Here is a 24,207-nt window from a genome sequence, read left to right on the forward strand (position 1 = left end):
GGTAGCCTTGAATAATCCTTCGTATTTCTGTGGTATGAGTTGTGATATCTCCTGTTTCATTTCTGATTGAACTTATTTGGATATTCTCTTTTCTTGGTTAATCTTGCCAATGGTCTGTCAATTTTATTTATCATTAATCTTTTATTAATTTTTTGTATTTTTGTTATTTATCATTATTTGTCATTAATATTTTGTTATTATTGTTGTTTCAATTTCATTTAGTTCTGCTCTGATTTTCATTATTTATTTTGTTCTTCTGGGTTTGGGTTTGGGTTTCGATTGTTATTGTTTCTCCAGTTCCATGGGGTGTGACCTTAGATTTTCTATGTGTGCTCTTTCAGCCTTTTTAATGCAGGCATTTAATGCCATGAACTTTCCTTTTAGCACCACTTTAACATCCCCAAAAGATCATACCAGCTCAACAGCAATGGATTCAAACAAAGACAAAATCTCTGAACTGCCAGAAAAGGAATTCAGAGGGTCAACTATTAAGCTAATCAATAAGGCACCAGAAAAAGGTGAAGTCAAACTTAAGGAAATCAAAAATATGGTACAGGATATGAAAGGAAAATTGTTCAGTGAGAGAGATAACATAAATAAAAAGCAATCACAACTTCTGAAAATCAAGGACACACTTAGAGAATGCAAAATGCACTGGAAAGTTTCAGCAACAGAATCAAACAAGCAGAAGAAAGAACATCAGGGCCCCAAGACAAGGCTTTCAAATTAACCCAACCTGTCAAGGACAAAGAAAAAAGAGTAAAAAGTAAATAAATAAATAAACAAAGCCCCTAAGAAGTTTGGGACTATGTTAAACATCCAAATCTAATAATAATTGGTATTCCCAAGAAATAAGAGAAATCAAAACATTTGGAAAACATATTTGAGGGAATAATTGAGGAAAACTTCCCTGGCCTTGCCAGAGATTGAGACATCCAAATACAAGAAGCTCATAGAACACCTGAAAAATTCATTACAAAAAGATCATTGCCTAGGCACCCTGTCATCAGATTATCTAAAGTCAAGATGAAGGAAAGAATCTTAACAGCTGTGAGGCAAAAGTATCAGGTAACCTATACAGGAAAACGTATCAGATTAACAGAAGAGTTCTCAACAGACTCCTTACAAGCTAGAAGAATTTGGGGTCCTATTTTTAGCCTCCTTAAACAAAACAATTATCAGTCAAGAATTTTGAATCCAGTAAAAAAAGACATGGTCTCTTCCAGATGAACAAATGTTAAAAGAATTTGCCACTACCAAGCCAGCACTACAAGAACTGCTAAAATGGAACTCTAAATCTTGAAACAAATTCTCAATATACACCAAAACAGAAGCTTCTTAAAGCATGAATCTCACAGGGCCTATATGACAGTAACACAATGAAAAATACCCAAAGTATTTGAGCAAAAAATAGCATGATAAATAGTATAGTAGTTTACATCTCAATACTGACATTGAATGTAAATGGCCTAAATGCACCACTTAAAAGATACAGAATGGCTGTAATCCCAGCACGTTAGGAGGCAGAGGAAGGCAGATCATGAGGTCAGGAGATTGAGACCATCCTGGCTAACACGGTGAAACCCTGTCTCTACTAAAAATACAAAAGGTTAGCCAGGTGTGGTAGTGGGCACCTGCAGTCCCAGCTACTCAAGAGGAGAATGGTGTGAACTCAGAAGGTGGAGACTGTAGTGAGCCGAGATGGCACCACTGCACTCCAGCCTGGGCAAAAGTGCAAGACTCTATCTCAAAAAAAAGGGAAAAAAAGATATAGAATGGCAAAAAGGAGAAGAATTCACCAATCCAGTTTCTTCTGCCTTCAGGAGACTCACCTAACACATAAGGACTCATATAAACTTAAGGTTAAAGGATGGAAAAAGATATTCCATGCAAATGGACACCAGAAGCAAGCAGGAGTAGCTATTCTTATATCAGACAAAAAAAACTTTAAAGCACAGCAATTTTAAAAGGCAAAGAGGGACATTATATAATGATAAAAGGACTAGTCCAACAGGAAAATATCACAGTTCTAAATACATATGCACCTAACACTGGAGCTTCCAAATTTATGAAACAATTGCTACTAGATCTAAGAAATGAGATAGATGGCAACACAATACTGATGGGGGTTACATATGAGTTTTAAATATTTTTTCTACTTGTGTGAAGAATGTCATTGGTAATTTTATAGGAATAGCATTAGACCTATAAATTGCTTTGGGAAGTATGGCCACTGTAAGCAGAATGAGTCTTTCTATCCATGAGCATGGAATGTTTTTCCATTTGTTTTTGTCATCTCCGATTTCTTTTAACAATGTATGGTAGTTCTCATTGCAGAGATATTTCACCTCCCTGGTTAGCTATATTTCTATATATTTTACTCTTTTTGTGGCAATTGTGGATGGAACTGCATTCCTGATTTGGCTCTCAGCTTGACTTTGGTGTATAGGAATGCTGGTGGTTTTTGTACATTGATTTTGTATTCTGAGATTTCATCGAAGTTGTTTATCAGCCTAAGGAGCATTTGAGCTAAGACCATGGGATTTTTCGCTATCTAATCATATTATCTGTAGGCAATAATAGTTTGACTTCCTCTCTTCCTATTTGAATGCCCTTTATTTCTTTCTTTTGCCCAATTGCTCTGGCCAGGAATTACAATACTATGCTGAATAGGAGTGGTAGAGAGCATATACTTTTCTTGTGATGGTTTTCAAAGGGAATGCTTCCCACTTTTTCCTATTCAGTGTGATGTGGGTTGTGGATTTTTCATAGATGGCTCTTATTATTTTGAGGTGTGTTCCTTCAATACCTAGATTATTGAAAATTTTAAAATGAAAGGATGTTGAATTTTATTGAAGGTGTTTTCTGCATCTATTGAGATAATCATGTGGCTTTTGTCTTTAGTTCCTCTTACGTAATAAATCACATTTGTTGATTTGCATATGTTGAACCAACTTTGCATCCCAGAGATGAAGCCTACTTGTTAGTGCTGGATAAGCTTTTTTATTTGTCACTGGGTTTAGTATGCCGGTGTTTTGTTGGGGATTTTTGCATAAATGTGCATCAAGGATACCGGCCTGAAGTTTCTTTATTTGTTGTTGTGCCTCTGCCAGGTTTTGGTATCAGGATGATGCTGGCCTCAAATAATGAGTTAGGGAGAAGTCTTTCCTTCTCAATTTTTTTGGAATAATTTCAATAGGAATGGTACTAGCTCTTCTTTGTACATCTGATAACATTAGACTGTGAATCTGATCCTGGGCTTTTTTGTTTTGTTTTGTTTGATAGGCTATTTGTTACACATTCAATTTTGGAGATTATTATTATTTCAGGGATTGAAATCATCTCTGGTTCAGTATATGTGCACAGGAATTTATCCATTTTTTTAGGTTTCCTAGTTTGTGTGCAAAGCAGTGTTTTAATATTCTCCAGTGGTTGTTTGTATTTCTATAGGGTTGACAGTAACATCTCTTTTGTCACTGCTAATTTGGATTGTTTGAATCTTCTCTCTTTTCTTCTTTATTATTCTTGCTAGTGGTCTATATTTTATTAATTTATTTTTCAAAAAACAACTTGAGTTATTAATTTTTGAATGGTTTTTCTTTTGAATGGTTGAGCTGAAATCTCCTTCAATTCAGCTCTGATTTTGATTTTGGTTATTTCTGGTCTTCTACTAGCTTTGGGATTGGTTTTCTCTTCATTCTCTAGTTCTTTTAGTTGAGATAACTTGCTTTTGGTTCCATAGTTCTTTTAGTTGTGATGTTAGGTTTTTAAATTGAGATCTTTCATACTTTTTGATATGGGCATTTTGTACTATAAATTTCCCTCTTAACACTACCTTAGCTGTGTCCCAGAAATTATGGTATGTTTTATCTTTGTTCTCATTAATTTTAAAGAACTTCATGATTTTTACCTCAATTTCATTATTTACCCAAAAGTCATTCAGGAGCAGGTTATTTCGTTTTCATGACATTTTGTAGTTTTGAGTCATATTCTTGGTCTGGATTTCACAATTTATTGTGCTGTGGTCCAAGAGAGTGGTTGGTATAATTTTGGTTCTTTTGTATTTGCTGAGGATTGTTTTATGTACAATTATGTGGTCAATTTTGAAGTATATGCCATGCTGTGATGAGAAAAAATGTCTATTCTATTGTTTTAGAGTGAAGAACTCTGTAGATATCAGGTCCAATTGATCCAGTGCTGAGTTGAGGTCCTGAGTATCTTTGTTAATGTTTTGTCTTGATGATCTGTCTGATACTATCAGTGTGATGTTGAAGTTTCCCACTATTATTGTGTGAGAATCTAAGTCTCTTTGAAGGTCTCTAAGAACTTTCTTTATAAATCTTGGTGTTCCTGTGTTGGGCTTATATTTATTTAGAATAGGTAGGTCTTGTTTAGTTGAACTCTTTAACATTATGTAATGCCCTTCTTTGTCTTTTTAAATCTTTGTTGGTTTAAAGTCTGTTTTGACTGAAATTAGGATGGCAGCCCTTGTTTTTCTGTCTAAGTCTTTTTGGAGGTCTCTAAAAACTTGTTTAATAAATCTGGGTTCTCCTGTGTTGACTGCATATATATTTAGCAGTTAGGTCTTCTTGTTGAGCTGAGTCCTTTGTGTAATGCCTTTCATTGTCTCTTTATACCTTTGTTGGTTTAAAGTATGTTTTTTCTGAAATTAGGATTACAACCTCTGCTTTTTTCTGTTTTCCATTTGGTTGGTGGATTTTTCTTCCTCTCATTGTTTTGAGCCTATAGGTGTCATTGCACGTGAGATGGGTCTCTTGATGACAGCATACCAATAGGTCTTGGTTCTTTATCCAGCTTGCCACTCTGTGCCTTTTAATCAGGGCATTTAGCCTGTTTACCTTTGAAGTCAGTATTGATATGAGTCTATTTAATCCTGCCATCATGACATTAGCTAGCTGTTACACAGACTTGTTTGTGTGGTTGCTTTATAGTGTCACTGGTCTTGGCTGGTAATGGTCTTCCCTTTCCATATTTAATCCTTCCTTCAGAAACTTTTGTAAGGTAGGTCTGGTGGTAATGAATTCCCTCAGCATTTGTTTGTCTGACAAGGATCTTATTTCTCCTTTGCTTATGAAGCTTAGTTTGGCTGGATATGAAATTCTTATTTGAAATTTCTTTTCTTTAAGAATGTTGAATATAGGCCACCAATCTCTTCTGACTTGTAGGGTTTCTGCTGAAAGGTCCACTGTTATTCTGATAGTCTTCCCTTCACAGTTGACCTGGCCTTTTACTCTGGATGCCTTTAATATATTTTCTTTTACTTCAACCTTGGAGAATCTGATGATTACGTACCTTGGGGATAATCTTCTTGTATAGAATCTTTCAGGGGTTCTCTGTACTTCCTAAATTTGACTGTTGACCTCTCTAGTGAGGTTGGAGATGTTTTCATGGACATTATACTGAAATATGTTTACCAAGTTGTTTCTTTTCTCCCCGTCTCCTTCAGTGATGCCAATGATTGGTGGATTTGGCCTTTTTACATAATTTCATATTTCTCAGATTTTCTTCACTCATTTTTATTCTTTTTATTTTTGTCTGACTGTCTTATTTGAGAGATCTAGTCTTCAAGTTCTGAGATTCTTTCCCCAGCTTGGTCTATTCTGCTGTTAATACTTGCAATTGCATTGTGAAATTCTTTTAGGGTGTTTTTCAGCTCTGTCAGATCCATTAGGTTCTTTTTTCTCTCTCTCTCTCTCATTTTGTCCTTCAGCTCTTATATCATTTTATTGTGATTCTTAGTTTCCTTGGATTGGGTCTTGCCATTCTCCTGAATCTTGATGATTTTCATTTCTATCCATATTCTGAATTCTATCTGTGTCATTTCAGTCAACTTAGTTGGTTTAAGAAACCTCATTGGAGAACTAGTGTGATCATTTGGAAGACAAGTCTCTCTGGCCATTTGAGTTGCCAGAGTTCTTGCATGGGTTCTTTCTCATCTCTCTGTGTAGGTGCTCCTTTAACTGCAGTGTAGATTGAGTACAATCAACAGACTTCTTTCCTGCATGTTTTCACAGAATCAAGGCTTTGTACAAGGACTTTACTTGTAGCTCACTTCTTGTCTTTGGTTTCATAGGGGAATATATTTTTGCTGTTGAAGCTTTGGGGTGTGATCCAGTAGGTGGCACAAGGTATAGTGGTCAATAAGTAGGCTCTTGCTCAGTTGTGTGACTCGCAAATATTTCCTCATGTTTGCAGCTGTGTTCCCTCTTAAAACTCTGAAAGTGTGGGCTCCTCTCCTATTTGAGTGCTGCCTCTATTTTACAGCTTGGAAGTACCAGGCTACTGACTGCAGCTCTGGGGTAATCTCAAAGTTTATATTCCCTCCCCAACTTGGAGGCAGCAGAGGAAGGAACCTTCACAGTGGTTGTGGCCAAGGGTCCTTTACTTGTTTCCTGGAGGGTCGACCCCAGAGGGATGCAGGTCAGTAACCACTCAGTGCAATCAGCCTGGGATGGGTAAACTGTGCTGTGGGCCCAAGCTGGAGGGGTTCCCTGCCTGGTGATGGAGGGGTGGGTGGGACCCATGGGAGACAAACTTGCCTCCTCTCCTTGAGTCAACTGCAACTTGTTGGAGGTGTGGATAAAGCACTTAGGAGGTTTGCTTCTTTGGTAACCCAAATGTAGCAGAGATAATACCACTGCAGAAGCAGTGGCAGAGGGGCTTTCAGTTGCCCCTGGGGGCATCCACCTCCAAGAAACACACAGCTGATGTTACTGGGAGTGTTCAGTCAGTAGAATGGGGTGGCTGAACTGCTGGTGTGAGCTGGGGGGCTCCACTTGTTGAGGAGGAAGGAGTGAAGGGCTCACTGGGAGGAGAGATTGGTCTCCTTTCTATATGGTGACTATGGTGTGCTGTAAGCTTGAGTATAGCTCACAGGTTCTTTGTTTCTTCCCCCAACCAGGGACAGCAGAAAGAGAATCACTGCTGTGGCAGTGGCAGAGGGGCTGTTAGTTATCTCTGTGAGTGTGACCTTCTCCCCAGCGAAACTCCAGGCCACTACCAGTGGGTATGCTCAGCTGTGGGTGGAGGAGATTGTTCTATGGTCATAAGCCAGTGTCCTAGCCTGGTGAGGATTAGGGGGTGGGAATTCTTAGAGAAGGGCTGGACTCCTCTCTGTTTGGTGGCTACAGTGTGCTGGAGGTACCATCACAGTGATGGGGCACTTTGTTCCCTCCCCAGCCTGAGGGCTGTTATGGTGGTACCACTGCAACTGCCATCACAGAGGGGTTACAGGTTGACTCTGGGCTTTCATCCATGGAGAAATGCTGGACTGCCTCTGATTGAAGTGGTCAGGCAGGGGCAGGGTGGTTGTGCTGGAGTCCCAGGTCGGGCAACCCTGCCCAGTGAGAAGAAGTGAGAACTGGGACCTGTGTGGAGAACAACCTGGCCACTTTTCCATGAGGTAGATGCTCTCTTGGGGGAGTCTGGACCAGCCCCTGGACCCTGTGGACTCTCCAGGGCCTAGAGACATCAAGGGTGAGGGCTGCAAGACAGAAAAGATAGCAACACACTTTTCCAACTGCATGCTCTATTCCAGACAGTTACAAAACTGCTACTAACTTGATAGCCCTGACTTGTGGCTGCTGGGGGATCGCTGGAGACCCAAGCAAGGACGACTCATCCAGTGAGGAGATACAGGATCAGGCACCCATTTTACAAAGAGTCTGGACACTTTTCTATAAGCTGCAGTATACCAGGCATCTGCTCCGGACCCTAGTCACCTCAGAATTTTCAGTACCTGTCGCCAGCCTGAACACACCAGCAGGAGGACTCTGGAGACCCAGGTTGGGAGGCCCTGCTCAAAGAGGAAGAACAGGATCAGGGAACTGCATAAAAAATCACTTGGGCCACTTTTTTGTAGAACAGTTGTGCTATTCTGGGGATACACTCCATCCCCCAGTTGCCACAGACTCTGTAAAGTATGAAGGCAATAACAACTAAAGCTTCAACACAGCTAAGATGGCAGCCTGCCCCTCCCTCTGGGAGGTGCTGAAAAAGTGCTCAATGTCATTGATGGTCAGAGAAATATGCAAATCAAAACTACAATGAGAGATTATCTCACTCTAGTTAAAATGGCTTTTATGCAAAAGGCAGGCAATAACAAATGCTAGAGAGCATGTGGAGAAAAGGGAGCCCTCATACACTATTGATGGGAATGTAAATTAGTACAACCACTATGGAGAACAGTTTGGAACTTCCTCAAAAAAACCTAAAACTTGAGCTACCAGATGATCCAGAAATCCCACTGCTGAGTATATTCCCAAAATAAAATAAATCAATATATTGAAGAGATATCTGCAGTCCAAAGTGTGTTGCAGCACTGTTTACAATAGCTAAGATTTGGAAGTAACCTAAGTGTCCATTAACAGATGAATGGATAAAGAAAATGAGGTACATACACACAATGGAGTACTATTCAGCCATCAAAAGTAATGAGATTCTGTCATCACATTAATGATGATAGAACTGGAGATCGTTAAGTTAAATAATCCAGGCACAGAGTGACAAATTTTACATGTTCTCACTAGTTTGTAGGAGCTAAAAATTAAAACAGTTGATGGCATAGAGATCGAGAATAGGATGGTAACAAGAGGCTGAGAAGGGTAACAGCAGGGTTGGGAGTTGGGAAGGGAAGTGGAGATGGTTACTGGGTACAAAAAATAGAGTGAATAAGATCTGGTATTTGATAGCACAACAGGGTGGCTATTGTCAATAACAATTTAATTGTACATTTAAATATAACTAAAAGTGTGTAATTGGATTGTTTGCAACACAAAGAAATAATAAATGCTTGAGGTAATGGATGTCTCATTTGTAATTGATGTGATTATTATGCATTGTGTTCCTGTATCAAAATATCTCATGTACCCCATAAATATATACAACTACTATGTACCCACAAGAATTAAAAATTTTTTAAATAAATAAATAAAAGAAGAGTGCTGAGAATAGAACCCAGGGAAACAATGACATTCAATGGTTTGATAGAGGAAAAGGAGCCTGCAGAGAAGACTGAAAAAGTGCAATCTGAAAGACGGTGCGGGGGGTGGGGGGGAGCGGGGGGGAATAGGAAAGAATACTGCCATGGAAGTCAAGAAAGAAAAAAATTTTAAGTAGAAGCCACTGACCAGTAGTAGCAAATGATGCAGAAAATAAAATTAGGTGATAATCGAGATATGCACATTCAATTTCACAATTATTAAGAGATAATCTTAAAGTATGTTCAGCCAGATTGCAACAGGTTGTAATAGGTTACAGGAGTGAGTTCCCACTGCAGTGAGACAGTGAAATGGATAGAATGATAGCTGAAGGAGTTGTTTCTTGAGGAGTTTTTTGTTGTTGTTGTTGTTTATTTGTTGTTATTGGAATAAGACTTGATGATTTTTAAATTCTGAGAGGACCTCAACTAGGATATTGGAAAAGATTAAAGTCAGAGTTGAACAAAAGGAAAATTAGTGAAGAAAGATCTCTCAAACTATATATGAAGTGGGGAGTTCTAGAGAACAAGTAGAAGGGAAGAAGACAATGGTGGGTATAGGTGTAAGTATATTTTTCACCATGTCAAGGTAGAAATTTTGAGGTGCCCCCTCCCATATGGCCTCTATTTACCTGATGATAGAAAAATTGAAGCAACCTGTTGTAAGAGTAAGGAGTAGGTAAGGTGGAGAGGGAGTCTAAAAAGACAGGTTATTAATTTTGGAATAAGCATTAAAAGAATGGGGAATGTAACTGACTGAGGCAATACACAGGTATTTCTGGGTAGTATTGTGGTTCTGCTTGCTGAAAACTAAGCTTTTGTAAGAACTCCAGTGTGGTTGTGTGATTATCTTTTTCTAGGCCAAGCAGCTGCACACATAAGTAGAGATATGATAGCTTGAAATACAACTTTGTTTAATGAATACAATTTGAAGACTGCTGGGGAGTAATGAAGTCTCATAGCTCAATCTATCTGGCCATTAAAAATGATATGAGTTAGCCGGGCATGGTGGCTTGTGCCTGTAATCCCAGCAATTTGGGATGCTGAAGCAAGAGGATTGCTTAAGCCCAGAAGTTCAAGACCAGCCTGGGCAACATAGTGAGGCCCTTTCTAAAACAATTAAAATTTAAATTAGCTAGTCCTGGTGGCACATGCCTGTAGTCCAAGCTACTTGGGAGGCTGAGGTGGGAGGATCGCTTGAGCCCAGGAGTTTGAAGCTACAGTGAGCTATGATCACAGCACTGCACTCCAGCCTGGGCCACAGAACCATATCCTATCTTTATAAAATGGTATGAGTCAATTGTGTTTCACTACTGAAGACTACCTCAACTGTGTCATCTACATGTATGATTCCTCACATGAAAAGTTCAACATTATTGTCGAGGCTAAGAAAGGGAAACTTGTCTATATTAGGAAACCCATTTCCACTTTCTAGGAGTGAGATATTGCCAATATCAAGTAAGATAATGCTAGTGTCTAATATGTTATGTAGTCCACTGGTCTCTTTCTTCTCTTGGAGAAGGCTAGAGTTCACGTTAGAGATGGAGGCACATTATCTCTTCCCATTCTGCAGATGGCTCAACGTTTGTGATGTAAGTGAACCAAGAGAAGTATGACCACTTCTCCTCTTGTACCACAAACTCTCTGGCCCCCCAATCAAGGTTATTCATCTATGACAACTTTGGATCATGGAGATACTGATTATCACAGTTCACACCATCACTTCCATCCTGAAAAGTCCAGATGGTTTCTTAATAGGAAACTGTGGTATGTTAGTCATACCACAGTTGGTGCTGTCCAGATCATCATTGCTGCAAACACTGACACCACCAAGGCTGTGGGAAAGGTCATTCCTGTGCTGAATGGGAAGCTCATTGGCATGGTTTTCTCTATCTCCAACGTGTCTGTCATGGACCTGACCTGCATCCTGGAGAAAGTATACAAGTATAGTGACATCAATAAAGTGTCAAGTCAGGCATTGGAAGGTCCCTTAAAGGACATCCTGGCCTACACTAAAGACCAAGTTGTCTCCTTTGACTTTAACAGTGACACTGATTCCTCCATCTTTGATGCTTGGGCTAGCATTGATCTCCATGACCATATTGTTAAGTTCATTTACTGATAGGACAGTGAGTTTGGCTATAGGAACCAAACTGCAGACTTCATGGTTCACGTGACCATTAGGGATTAAGGGCCCTGGACCAGTGTTCCCAATGACAGCACAAGAGGAAGAGAGAGGCCTTCAGCTCTGGGGAGTTCTCTCTCAAATCTACCCCTCAACACAATGAGAATCTCTGTTCTCAACATGATTCCCATCTCAATCCCCCTGGAAGACAAATGCCATCAATGTAGTTGACTATAGCCACCAGGAAAAAAAAGACACGGTTTTCCATGAGCAAAAAATTTAGCAGTCCATTGACAGTTAGAGTATGAGGCATTACAAATAAAGGCTTTAGTGCAGACGCCATTTAGACATGGTGTAGAAATGGGCCTCCACTCACGGTTTCTAAGCATTACTGTTTAGGCGCTGTGGAATACATTGAAACACTTTCTCCTTTCCTTTTCTGTGTCATTCTGTGCTGTATTTTTGTATTTTTTTTTCTCTACTGCTCTACTAATAGGGGTTAAAACTGGTTGTACATGTCTCTTTAGCCACTAGCACCCTGCAGCTGTGACACCATTGTGAATATCACCTTTTAACCTAGGACACCATGATATATGTCACAAGGTACAAAACCTAGTTACACTACCCCACTTAATAGAGGCAGTTGGCCCATTCAGGAGGGGGGAGGATATTTCCCATGTGGGCCTTCTATGTGATAGGGGAGGCTCTTTGTCATAAGTGTGTGTATATAGAAGCAGGGGGCTTCCTGTGAGCTCCAAGGGTGGTCTTGAAGTCAGGGACCCTTCAGGTCATATTTCTGCCCATGTTTTTATTTGTGCACCCGTTAAGAACAGATCTTAGTATGACCTAAGAATACTGTTCCTAAGCCCCTCACCAGGCATTAACTCTGTGGGAGGTCTTAAGCCAAGCACAGAAACTATTAACCAAGTTGGAGTTTAGGAGACTCTGTGAGTATAAAATGGGAGCCTGAGGAAATGTTGGTCTCATATAGAAAATTTGGAGTTAGTCACCCTGGCCATGTTCTGTGGGTCATAAGGAAGAGCCTTAAATTCCCAAATAGCTCCCCATTGAATTATACCATCAGGATCCATTATTTTGGATTAAGTCATTACTTTCTCTCTTTTAGGGTATTGGGGGAAATGCTCTTTAAAAACATACAACTAGAACAAGCAGAGAGTAAGTGGAAGCACTAGGAGATTTAGGAGAGAGCCAGAAAATGTAAGTTTGGGCTGATGGGGTCAAAACTCCCAACTCTGGGAAGGGCTGGCTCAGAGCTTGCTTCCTTCCTAGGTTGCTTTCTGTACTCAGTGTGAGGGAGCATCTGTACGACCCAAGAAGGCACAGAACCACAAGTGCCTTGTCTCTTTAGGATGAAACTGGATAGTTGTTGAGCAGGAAGCAGCTTGGCACATAGAAAGAAGTGATTTGGGATTCCACTGAGGGAAGAAGATAAGACCTGGGTAAGTCATGGGCTTGTGCTGGCTTGAATTTCAAGTGGATCTTTGGGCTTTCAGCACCGTGAAAAGCAGGGAGCTCTTGAGAGGAAACTGAGGGAAGAAAGTCGAGATCATATGTTGTTAATTAGAAAAGAAGGAATGACAAGAATGCTAAGCTTTAGCTTCAGTTCTCCTTGTAGGTTGATGACAAGCCACATGTAAAGTTTAAGATGAGTATTTCTGAACTGATCCTTCTGCCCACTGGAGCAGTTCCAGCTGTATGGTAAAGAAACAAATGTGGCAAAACAGGATGTTTCAGGCTTTTACTTTCAAAGGGCCAAATGGAAGTAGAGATCTGGTCCTTTGGTCTCCTAATCACTGAAGATTGAAGGGTTTGTGACTCTCTAGGGCTGTATTTCTCACCCTGAGTAGGCATGCTGTTTTTTCAGGTGTGATCACAGGAGGGAAGAAAAGAGTAATCAGGTTAAGTAGGCCCTGTGAGGGAAGAATATGGGATTTCTCAGGTACAGTGACAGAAATAGGTGACCACTTCTGAGTCTACCAAGAATCCTTGGGCATTTCACTAAAACTGCCACTCAAAACTCCAAGATGGAATAATCTGTAGGTCTACAAACAGAAAGACAGTGTCTTTCCTGGACTGAAAGCTTCTAGATACCTAGATCTCCTTTGGACAGAAAGAAGGAGACGCTTGACTGTGTGTGCCTTTGCCTGGGAAGAATATAAGGAATTTTAATGATTTCCTGTGTAAAGTTGTGAGGGGCCTTGGGTAGCCAGTATAAACACAAGGCATTTCAGTTGATTGGATTTATGTTCCTGAAATCAGGAAAGTAAGCCTCTGTTTAGCTCCATTCTACGGGATTGGAAGTTGGAATGCAAGGAGATGCTGCCTCAGTTTTTATCTTGTAGTCAGTGGCCACCACTCTGTTCTTTTTCAGCTACTTAAATGAGTGTGTGTGTGTGTACAGTGTATACATATACGTGTATGTATATTCACATAAATATATATATATATATACACACACACACACACATACACACACACATACACATATATTTAAGCTACCTCACTTCTCAGGGAGGTTAGGGGCTGACAGAGGGTCTGACTTCCATGGATAGGATGACTGAGTCACAGAAGGACTCCCTTCAAGCCTGGGATAATATTTCTGAAAGATACAGGGATTAGATCATATGTTCTTGAACATCCTTTTCAGAAAATCCCTTGTGTAAAAAGCACAAAGGACATCCAGGATCTTCCATTCTTCATTTATTATCCAAGCCTATAGAGTCTTCATCACTTTATCTCAAACTCATTTTTACCCTGTCTTATGCAAAGAACTTGACACTAAGTTAGACAGCTCTGGAATTCAGCTTGGGCTCTGCCATCAGCTAGTTGTTTAAACTAAACAATTCACTAAGTAAAAAGTAGCCACCATTGACTGCTTACTTACTGTGTCAGCCCAATGCTCAGTGCCTTGCATAGATGTTCACATTTCATCCTCACAACCCTGGGAGGTAGGGACTACTATTATCCTCATTTGAGGAGGATACTGTTTTCTAGTTGAGAAAACTAAAGTTTAGTTATTGACTCAAAGTAATGGCTAATTCGTGGCAAAGTCCAAATTACAATCCAGAACTGTTTCCAAAACCCACTAGCCTAAGCATTACAGTGGACAGCTTCCATTCATACACTTTGTACTCTTTGTGTTCTGGGTCCTTGTACAATAGGAATAATTACTTGAAAATACGTAGCCTGCCTTCTTTACGAGAATGTTTCCAGGACAAAATGAGAGGACAGCTATCCCATTCCATGAACATTTATGTGTTATGGGCAAGGCATTATTCCGGGGTGTGGGTATTCAAAAACAAATAAGAAGAGGTTCCTTCCCTCCAGGAGATTACCATCTGTATATTCTCTCTTGAAATCTTACCATCTGTGAAACTGCCTGGAAAAACATAAAGCATTATGCAAGTGCCTATTTCCTATGATGCTGTTTTATTGCACGTACAGTGAAGGAATACTAACAGCCATAGGTACAGAACAAGCCAGGGTAAAATTACACATGGCTTTCAGCTGCTCCCTACAGAACTTGGCAACCAGCTGTTGCCAATCCCAAGTGAGAACAAAAGGAGACGAAACGGGCAGTAATCTGAAGAATGACTATAAAGTAATGTGACTGCTGCTTTTTCACAATCATATTAGGACGTGCACATCTGAAAGAGTGGTGTCCCCTTCAGACTAGTACCTTGGGAGGCTAAATTCCTGTACATTTATTGAAATGATGTTGCCATTGCTCAAAACATTTTTTGGAACTCCTCTTTAGTAATTGAGTTCAGAGCCAGTGGCACATCCTTTTGAATAACCACAGTGGTGATAAATCTTTGTCCTTTGAGGGTGGATTTGATTTTAGCAAACAACCAAAAGTCATTCAGAGCCAAGTCTATAGAATAAGGTGGGTGATCAAGCTCAGTGATAGAGTCTTTAATTAAAAAAAAAACTTCCTCTCTTCTTCATTCCTTTCCCCACCCTACTTTCCCCTTTCTTCCCCTCTCTTCTTTTCCCTTCCAAGTATGACTGTGAGCCATGAAGACTAGTTTTCTTGTGTGGTTAATAACCTAGTGTAAGCATTAAATGACTATTATACAAGGTCACAAGACTATATAAGGGGTGAACTAGGATTAAACACTATGTCTTCTGCAAATCACAGCATTAAAAACCTCAGCTAACAGGGAAACTTTATGATGACAAAGGAACCTAAGTAATGGAAATAGATGAGCAGAGAACTATGGGTTCTTCATCTCTAAAGGTTTTACTATATCCCTCACAGAGGACACAAGTATATCATTGCTTGATGTCAGCAGAAATGTCCTGTGACTTGGTACTTCCTTCCAGACAAATCCAACTGGGGATAGGCCAACACCTCCGAAAACTGACTTTCCAAATAGATTATAAGGATGAAACAAGAACTCTCTGCTTCTCTACTCACTCTGGAAACAACAATATTGTAGGAGAGTCAGGGCTGTCCCTGAGCAAACTTGTGAAGGCAGGGAAGAATGTGTCATTGGCAACCACTTTTTCATATCTGCCTCCTCAATTGCTATCACCACCTTCTCTTTATCTCCCTATTCCCCAGTTAAGGAGAACAGTGTCCAGTTAGTGCATTCATGTTAAGAGGTTACAAAGACCATATACATTTTAGAAGAAGGCATCGGGGCTGTGATTAATCCAAAAAAAGAGAAAAAAAGGAAACCAGAAAAACAGAAGATCTTGCCACATCAGGGAAGAGATACTTTAAGGCAAGGCCAGAGTAGCCCAAATCACCCAAGAGAGGCAACATCCACCACTCCTGTGTATAACATTATCCCTAGAGTGAGTTCTATCACAGGCTTCTTTCTCTCAAGTGTTGGCCTCCATTTTAAGAGCTAGACTTTGAACCACAGAATATCAGAGCTGCCAAAGCTGTCAAGAAGACATCATACTGTCATTTTAAAAATTGAAGGCTACGATAGGTGCCAGGGAAGCAGTAGGAAGAGTAACAGCCTGCTTCCAGATCACAAAAGAAATTAATGGCCCTACTGGAGCTAAAACCCAGGTCCCTGGCTTCCCACCACAGTGGGTTTTTTTTTTTTTTTTCTCTCTCCAGGCCAGCAGTGGTTTGCAGAAATGCGTGCTTCAAAGGCTTTTTAAAGCGAGTCACACTTCCCATGCTAGTTTCCTCTTGATACAAGAAGCTCTTGTGTTTCTCAGCGGAAGAAGGAATGAGAAAAATGTCAGAATTCTATTCCATTTCCAGAGGCCCAGCAGCTTCTCTCTTTTGAGGACAAGCAATCCCCTTGGGAACTCAGGAGCGTTGCTTTTGAGTTCAAGCAGCCAGCATGCCTTTCACAGCAACTCGAGTTTGTATGTGTTATTGAATCCCCAGGATGAACTATTAGAGAACTATGTTTCCATGGGGCCCAGAGCACACGGTCTTGATTATAATGTGCAAGAGCAAAGCAAATTTCCGCTTGTGAACGTCTGAAATAACTTGAAATCCAGCCAATATTGTTCCAGCAGCCAATGCCTGGCTTCCAGCTGCTGCTTGGTGAAAATTTAAAACTCAAGATGATGCGTGGAGGGGTAGGTAGAGGTACAGAAAGCCAAAATGGGGAACAGAACCATAGGAGGACTGTGGTCAAAAAAGTACTAGGTCGTAGCTTCCCCTGGCTTCACCTCTGTCCCATTTCCAGACCTCGACAAACTCAGGAAGAGCTGACTGCAAGCCCATCCCAGTATGGGGTTCTATAGTGAGACCCACTGGACACCAGATCAACTCCTACCTCCTATATAAAGTCTTTCCAGACTACTCTAGCTCACAGGAAACCCTCATGGCCTCTCAGCTCTTTCAACAAGAATATGATTACTCACCAGGCACGGTGGCTCACGTCTGTAATCCCAGCACTTTGGGAGGCCGAGGCGGATGAATCACAGGGTTAGGAGATGGAGACCATCCTGGCTAATACAGTGAAAGCCCGTCTCTACTAAAAATATAAAAACTAAGCCGGGCTTGGCGGTGGATGCCTATAATCCCAGCTACTCGAGAGGCTGAAACAAGAGAATGTCGTGAACCCAGGAGGCGGAGCTTGCAGTGAGTCGACATCACGCCACTGCAATCCAGCCTGGGCAACAGAGCGAGACTCTGTCTCAAAAACAGCAACAACAACAACAAGAATATGATTACTCACCATTGAGTACATCTTTCTACTATTATATCCAATTCTTCAGTCTCCAGTGGGTGTGTTACCTTCTTCCTTTTCAGCTATATTGCAAGACTCTTGAGATCAGAATCTCTCTCTTCCTTTTTGCATATTCTATAGTGCCTGACTCAATTAAGGCCTTGCAGGTGACTGACCACAGAGAAGAGTTTGGACAAGGCACAGAAGCACAAATGGTCCTCTCATCTTTTGCTGACCTTTTCCATCCAGGTTGCCACTCTGATCTGCACAGCTATGCTGGACATGTGAACTACAGGAAAGGCCAGCCCCTGAAGAAACCACCAGAGATAAGGCAGTGGAGGATAGGTGAGTGCTTTAGTAGGGTTAGGCAGTGAGGCCAGGCAAGTTGGATACAGGGCAGGCAGAAAGACATTAAGAGGAGGAATGTAACTTCTCTCCCCATTTTTATCGAGGGTTGGTTAACTTGCTGGAGGAATGTCTGTTGGAGAAGGAGGAGTTAAGAAGAATCTAACTTCTTCTGTCCTGATGTTTGCTAATTCCAGATTTGAGCCTTATAGTTCTTTTTTTTTTTGACAGAGTCTGACTTTGTCACCCAGGCTGGAGTGCAGTGGTGCAATCTCGGCTCACTGCAAACTCTTCCTCCTGAGTTCAAGCAATTATCCTGCCTCAGTCTCCTGAGTAGCTGGGATTACAGGTGCACACCACCATGCCCAGCTACGTGTTTATTGTATTTTTAGTAAAGATGAGGTTTCACCATGTTGGCTAGGCCAGGTATCGAACTCCTGACCTCAAGTGATCCACCTGCCTCAGCATTCCAAAGTGCTGGGATTATAGGGGTGAGCCACTGCACCCCGCCCAGCCTTATAGTTCATATTTGGGTACATCTAGGAGTCCAAGTTTTGCTGCTGTAGTTGTTTATGTAGCGGGAAAGGTGGACTCAGGAGGGGAGGTTAGAAGAGCCAAGAAACTTATGGAAGCATGTCTGTGTGTGTCTATATATTTGCACTCTATTTTTCACCCTGTGTCCTAGCTTGGATGCTACTAGACAGACAAATTTCTCTGTCACCTCTTCTCTAAAATGTCACTAACACATCCCAATCCACACAGCCCCCACCGCCAATAATATGGTATATGTATTATAGGTTAACTGTCGCATGCTAAGTGGAAACACATGACCTATTAATCAAACAGGAATGAATTTTTTCTCAAAGATTCAGAGCATTGGTAGAAAACAAACCCCTAGGTAGATACCAAGAACTGGAAATAACTTCTCTACAGATAAACTGTAGAGAGAAGCTGGTTCCCTGTTTGGTTTTGCTTTAGTTGTGTCATGAATCTCTAAAGCACCTGGGAAATTAGGAAGGGCTCTGACAAGGATTTCTGTGAGATTGCTCAGAAACAATGAGGGCAAATATTGTTCCGGACATTTTTTTGGGCAAATGTCACATAACTCATGGAGTTTCCTTGCTAATATTTCTTAGCCTGACCTGTCTAGGACAGCCACCTGTGTCATGTCATGCCCTCAGGCTGGAGTTCTGAGCTAAACAAACTGCATTCAGGTTCTCTATAAAGCATTATTAGAGAAAGGCCACCAGATCTTGGAAGTGAGATCTATTTTTTCCTCCCTTGTATACTCCATAGTGCCTCACTTAAGACTGCCCAATCATTGCAACCAGCATCACTTGCAAACCAAGAAGTAAGAACTTGTAGCAGCACACTGACTAAAAGTCAGGCAAAAGGGAGCATTTACAAACAATAATTAAGGGAGTTTCTCAAGAAATGTTTTAAATGAGGGTGTTGTGGTATCTGTCTGGGGTGATTTAAGGTGTTTCTAAAAGTTCCTTCTTGCCCTAGGATTTCACCATCTCTAAGTTCTCCCTTCTAGAGACCAAGATGGAAAACAACTTTCATCCAGGAGCCACGTGGCCCACCCTCATTACCTCCTCCTCTTTCACTTAGAATGTTTTGCTCCCTGTTTTAGACACATGTTTCAGTCCTGACAGCTTTGTTGAAATATGTTGGTACTTGTTAGGGGTGCAAGGCAACAGAAGTAATTACATGTGTGGGCTGGTGGGTATCTTCGTGTCAGGAATTCCTGGAGTTTGAACCTATCTTGGTGGGCAGGATGAGGTGGGCTGAGGGCACGGATGGAGAAACTGCCTTTGGATGAGTCTCTATATCTCTTTAGGTATCCCTTTTCCCTTGGAAAGAAAGACACACACACACACACACACACCCCCTTCTCACACAGATTACAGGAAAGCTGAATGATAGACCTATATCCTTATCATTGGGGATAAGAGATCAAGGGAGCCAAGTTTAATCTTTTCTAAATAAAATAGTTTTAAAATGACAGTACTAGTTACAGAATCTTGGGGCTAATAAGGAATCTTGAAAAAAAATCTGTTCTAGCACCCTTGCCCTCAAATCTTCAGAGTGTATTTGTTTACTCTCTGTTCATTGAGGATGCATCTGCTGCTTTTATTGTGTTTGTGTGACGACAGAACCAACATAGTTTCTCAGAATGTTGGCCTTAATGTCTCTACTGCTGCATTAAGTGTAATGGATACTGGGTCTGGAGTTTCACATGAAATCACAGTGAGGTATCAGATCTCCACAAGCTGCTGCAAGAAGACTACTGCTGACATGGAAGTGGAGACAGATAGTACTTTGGCCAATAGGTAACACAGTGGGATAGAAGAAATCCAGTGCTCCATCTCCAGGCTGGGGCATTTAAGCTGCATGAGGAAAATCACGTAAGCACTTCTATAAATCTATTTAAACTATACTACTTTACATCTGCTCCGTTTTCTTGGAATTGTCCTAAAGTCCTTTTGGGTATATTTAGATAGCAGAATGAGGCATACCAGGGCAGGGAGGGCCTCCTGGTTCTTAAGTTCCTGCCATAATCGCAGTGCTCTGAATTTATCAGTCACACACATTCTGGTTGTCTAGCTATGTGCAAGTACTATCTCAACACAGCTCATTGTCATGGCCCAGGAATACTCAGATGCAAGGTTTGCTTTCTTTTATGTATTCCCTTCTTTCCTTCCTTCCTCCCAACCTCCTCCCTCCTTCCTTCCTTCTTTCATTCTTACTTTCTCTGTCTTTATTTCTTGTCAACACCTCTTTTAGGACCAGAAATTGAAGCCGGTTCCTGGAAGTCTGTGCTGTACTCAGCACAGCTGGGTGGAAATAAGTGTGCTAACTTGGCTGCAGCAACTCCTGCATGGCACAGAGCTGACTGGCCTTGAGGTCTGGCGAGACCTGATTTGTCAGGTCAGGGAAGCCCTACCGTTCTCGCACTCTGCCCTCCATTGCTCTGGCTCAGCTCAAAGCAGAGCGCAGTGGCTGACCTTGTGTACTTTGGCAAGGCAGCACTGTTGTAATAGGCCAGGATGAGGTTTTTCTCAAGCCACTGTACAGTCCCCTGGGAGACTGTGGATGGCCCAACCTAGCTGAAAATTCGCTTCCTCTTAAGACTTCATAAAGAAATTGTAAAATGTTCAATGACTGCCTTAAAGATTGGAAAGAATACAGCTGCTGTCAGGCCTGGAATACTCACCAAGGGAGGCTTTCCAAAAAGGGAAGAGTTCCTAGGTTAATGACGGCAGTTAGCTCAGTAGTCTAGGGAAGAAGCAAAGCTGGGTGGAGGCAGTTAGTCAGGTTGGGTAATATGCATTCTCCGTTTCTACTGACAACAGCGCAAGAGAAAGCGCCCTTAAACTGCAACATGCAGGTTTAGAGAAACTTTAAGAGACAGTCTGAGCTGCTGGCATGCAATGGCCTAGGCTTAAAGGAAGACATGGAGAGCAGCTCCAGAGTGGATCTTTGACAGCTTGGGGGCTAGATGTCTATACCTTGTGTGAAATGCAAAGACCATTCTCCAACATAACGTTTGGTACCTCTGATCAAGAAGAGGCCTTGAATGGGTCAGGCCATAGTGCCCAGCCAGAAAAGATTTCTTTTTATCTATCCTTGGGATAGAAAACAGAAAAATCCCTTTCTGCTCGAGGAGACTAAAGGAATAATACATGAAATGATCGGCAAAATTGTTTTCATCTCAAGGAGTTGCTGAATATCAGCACCTGCTCAAATAGGGTGCACTTAATACATGAGCCTGACCTAAGAAACTGAAAATGCTCTCTCCCAGCATTGCTTTGTCCTTCTACATGGGGGAGCAGCTTCAGCAAGAGCTAAAGATGAGGTTTGTTTTTGGAAACATAGAGTATCAGGCATCTTCAGGTTGTTCTGATCATTACTCCACAAAAATCTCTGCGCTGGCTTCCCAGCCTATGTTCCCTTTATCCATTTTATCATTCATTTATTCCCTCATCCCTGACCTTCCAAATCATTCTCTCTGCCATCTCTCTCTTTAGAGTGCAGTAGTTTCTGTTTATCCTCAGTTTCCCTGTCTATGGTTTCAGTTATGTGCAATCAACCTCAGTCTGAAAATATTAAATGGAAAACTCCAAAAAATATACAATTCATAAATTTTTAAATTCATGCCCTTCTGAGTAGAGTGATGAAATCTTGCACCATCCCCCTCTGTCCCACCTGAGATGTGAATTATCCCTTCGTCCAGCGTATCCATGCTGTAGCTGTTACCTGTGCATTAGTCACTCAGTAGCCATCTCAATTATCAGATCCAAAAAACAGAGTATACACAGGTATAACTTGTTTCATTGCCTTTCACTTTATTGTGCTTTGCAAATAGTATGTTTTTCAAAAATTTAAGGTTTGCAGCAACCCTGTGTCGAACAAGTCCATCAGTACCATATTTCCAACAGCATGTGCTCACTTTGTGTCTCTGTGTCAGCCTTTTTTTAGCAACAAAGTGTTTTTTAATTAAGGTATCTACATTGTTGTCTTAGACACAATGCTATTGTACACTTAATAGACTACAGTATAGTGTAAACATAACTTTTATATGCACTGGGAAACCAAAAAAATGTGTGTGACTTGCTTTATTGCAATATTCACTTTATTGACATGGTCTGGAACCAAAGCTGCAATATCTTTGAGATATGCCTGTATAGGGCCTGGTACTGCCTGTGGTTTTAGGGATTCATGGAACATATCCTCTGAGTATAAGAGGGACTACCATATGTATATATTTCTAACTATATATGACAGTTATATGCATTAATCAGAATAACGTTATGTTATGTTGCAATAACAAATAGACTTAAATCTCAGTGATGAGGCACAACTAAAGTTTCTTTCATATACACATAAAATCTGATGAGTGTCATCAGGGGGTTCCTCTCCAATTTTGGCAATTCCAGGCTCCAGGCTCTTTCCATTATGTGATGGCAGCATCTCAATATGATGCCCCAAGTTCTCTATAGTAAGGGGAGGGAGGGTTAAAGACTCCTGTGAGATATTTTAAGGGGCAGGCTAGGAAGTAGCTTATGTCATTTCTTCCAAATCCCATTGGCAAGAATGTAGTCACATGGCCCCCATATAATTGCAAGGAAGGGTGGGAAATGTAACTTTTCTATGCAAGCAGAAAGAGGAAAAAAACAAGACTTGACGAACACATAAAATTGTTTCTTCCAGAGTGTATGTCTGTGGTGCTGTGCCTCCTTTTCCATCTTGGTGTCAGTCCCTTGAGGAAGCTTGTTACTTCCCAGCCCACACACAGCGAAGTATGGGTGTAACAAAGTATTAGTGAACATGAACATGAACATTATCCCTGAGCTAAACTAGTTAATAGGTAGAGCACGGCACTACCAAGGCCACAGTAGCATGTGAAACTGATCTGTGCCTCTTTCTTTCACAGTAAAATGAGGATGTAATGCTTAACTTGCAGTGTTGTCAGCATTAGAAATACCACATGCCAGACACAGATAGAAAAGGGACACCACAGTAAAAGCCTTCACTTTGCCCCATAAAGATTCATGGTCACAGGGTGGTTCCAGAAGCATTCAGGCTGGCTTCCTCAAGATGCAGTAAGGCTTGGAGCTAGTCCCTAATATGAGGGCTGAAGATGGCTGCCTGACTGTCACTGTCAGTTTGGGTGTATATATTTACTTTTCTGAAGAAACTGGCCTGTTTTTTCTTACACCTAGCTGGGGAGACTATCCAGCTCTGCCCAGAAGGACAGTAAGAGCTTCATTATATAGCTATAGAACTGTTATAAAGAATTGCAATAGCTACCATTTATTGAATGTTTGCTATATGCTAACTACATTATATTCTTCTCTAATCTGCATCAAAACTCTCCAAACTTTGCAAATGGAAAAACTGAAGCTCAGAAAAGTCAAGAAAATTGTTCAAGATGGCACAGCTAATAAGCAACAGTGCAGGGCATGGATTCAGATCTGTATGGCCTCTAGTGCCCCTATGGGGGTATAGCGTGAGGGGAAAGGAGTGCTTGGAAGAGTGGCCACTTCTGTTTCAACTACATTTTTCCCTTCTTCTACTTTAGTTCCTTCCTCTTTTTGAACTCCTCTTCTGTCCACTCCTCCTTGTCTTAAGAGCGCAGCTCCAACAATATCTAATGAAGGACAGCAATTCAGTTTAGAAGCCACCTCCACACCATAGAAACATCCACTCAAAGAGCGTTTCTGGGCCCAAAGCAATCTTGTCTGTCTTAAATGGATAAATCGATCTATTAGAAAAATGGAATATAGCTGGAGACCATGAAAATTAGTGGAGTGCCCTTGGGTTCTCAGCCCACAAACCCCAGCATGAAGCACTCTTTCAGTGATATCATGCACAGTTGAAAGGGAAACAGGCCTGAGCTGACCTTGCTGCGCCTGCAATGGTGCATGAGAAGAGGAAGAACAAGGTAAGGAGGACTCTGCCACCAATCCAACAGAGACCAGATAAGAATCATGCCTCTGTCAGCCCCAAATGAACTAAAGAAATTAACTAAGGCCAGCTTGCGACAGAGGTGGGGTGGAATG

Source organism: Colobus angolensis, unplaced genomic scaffold, assembly GCF_000951035.1.
Source record: "Colobus angolensis palliatus isolate OR3802 unplaced genomic scaffold, Cang.pa_1.0 Scaffold324, whole genome shotgun sequence".
In the NCBI taxonomy this organism is placed as follows: domain Eukaryota; kingdom Metazoa; phylum Chordata; class Mammalia; order Primates; family Cercopithecidae; genus Colobus; species Colobus angolensis.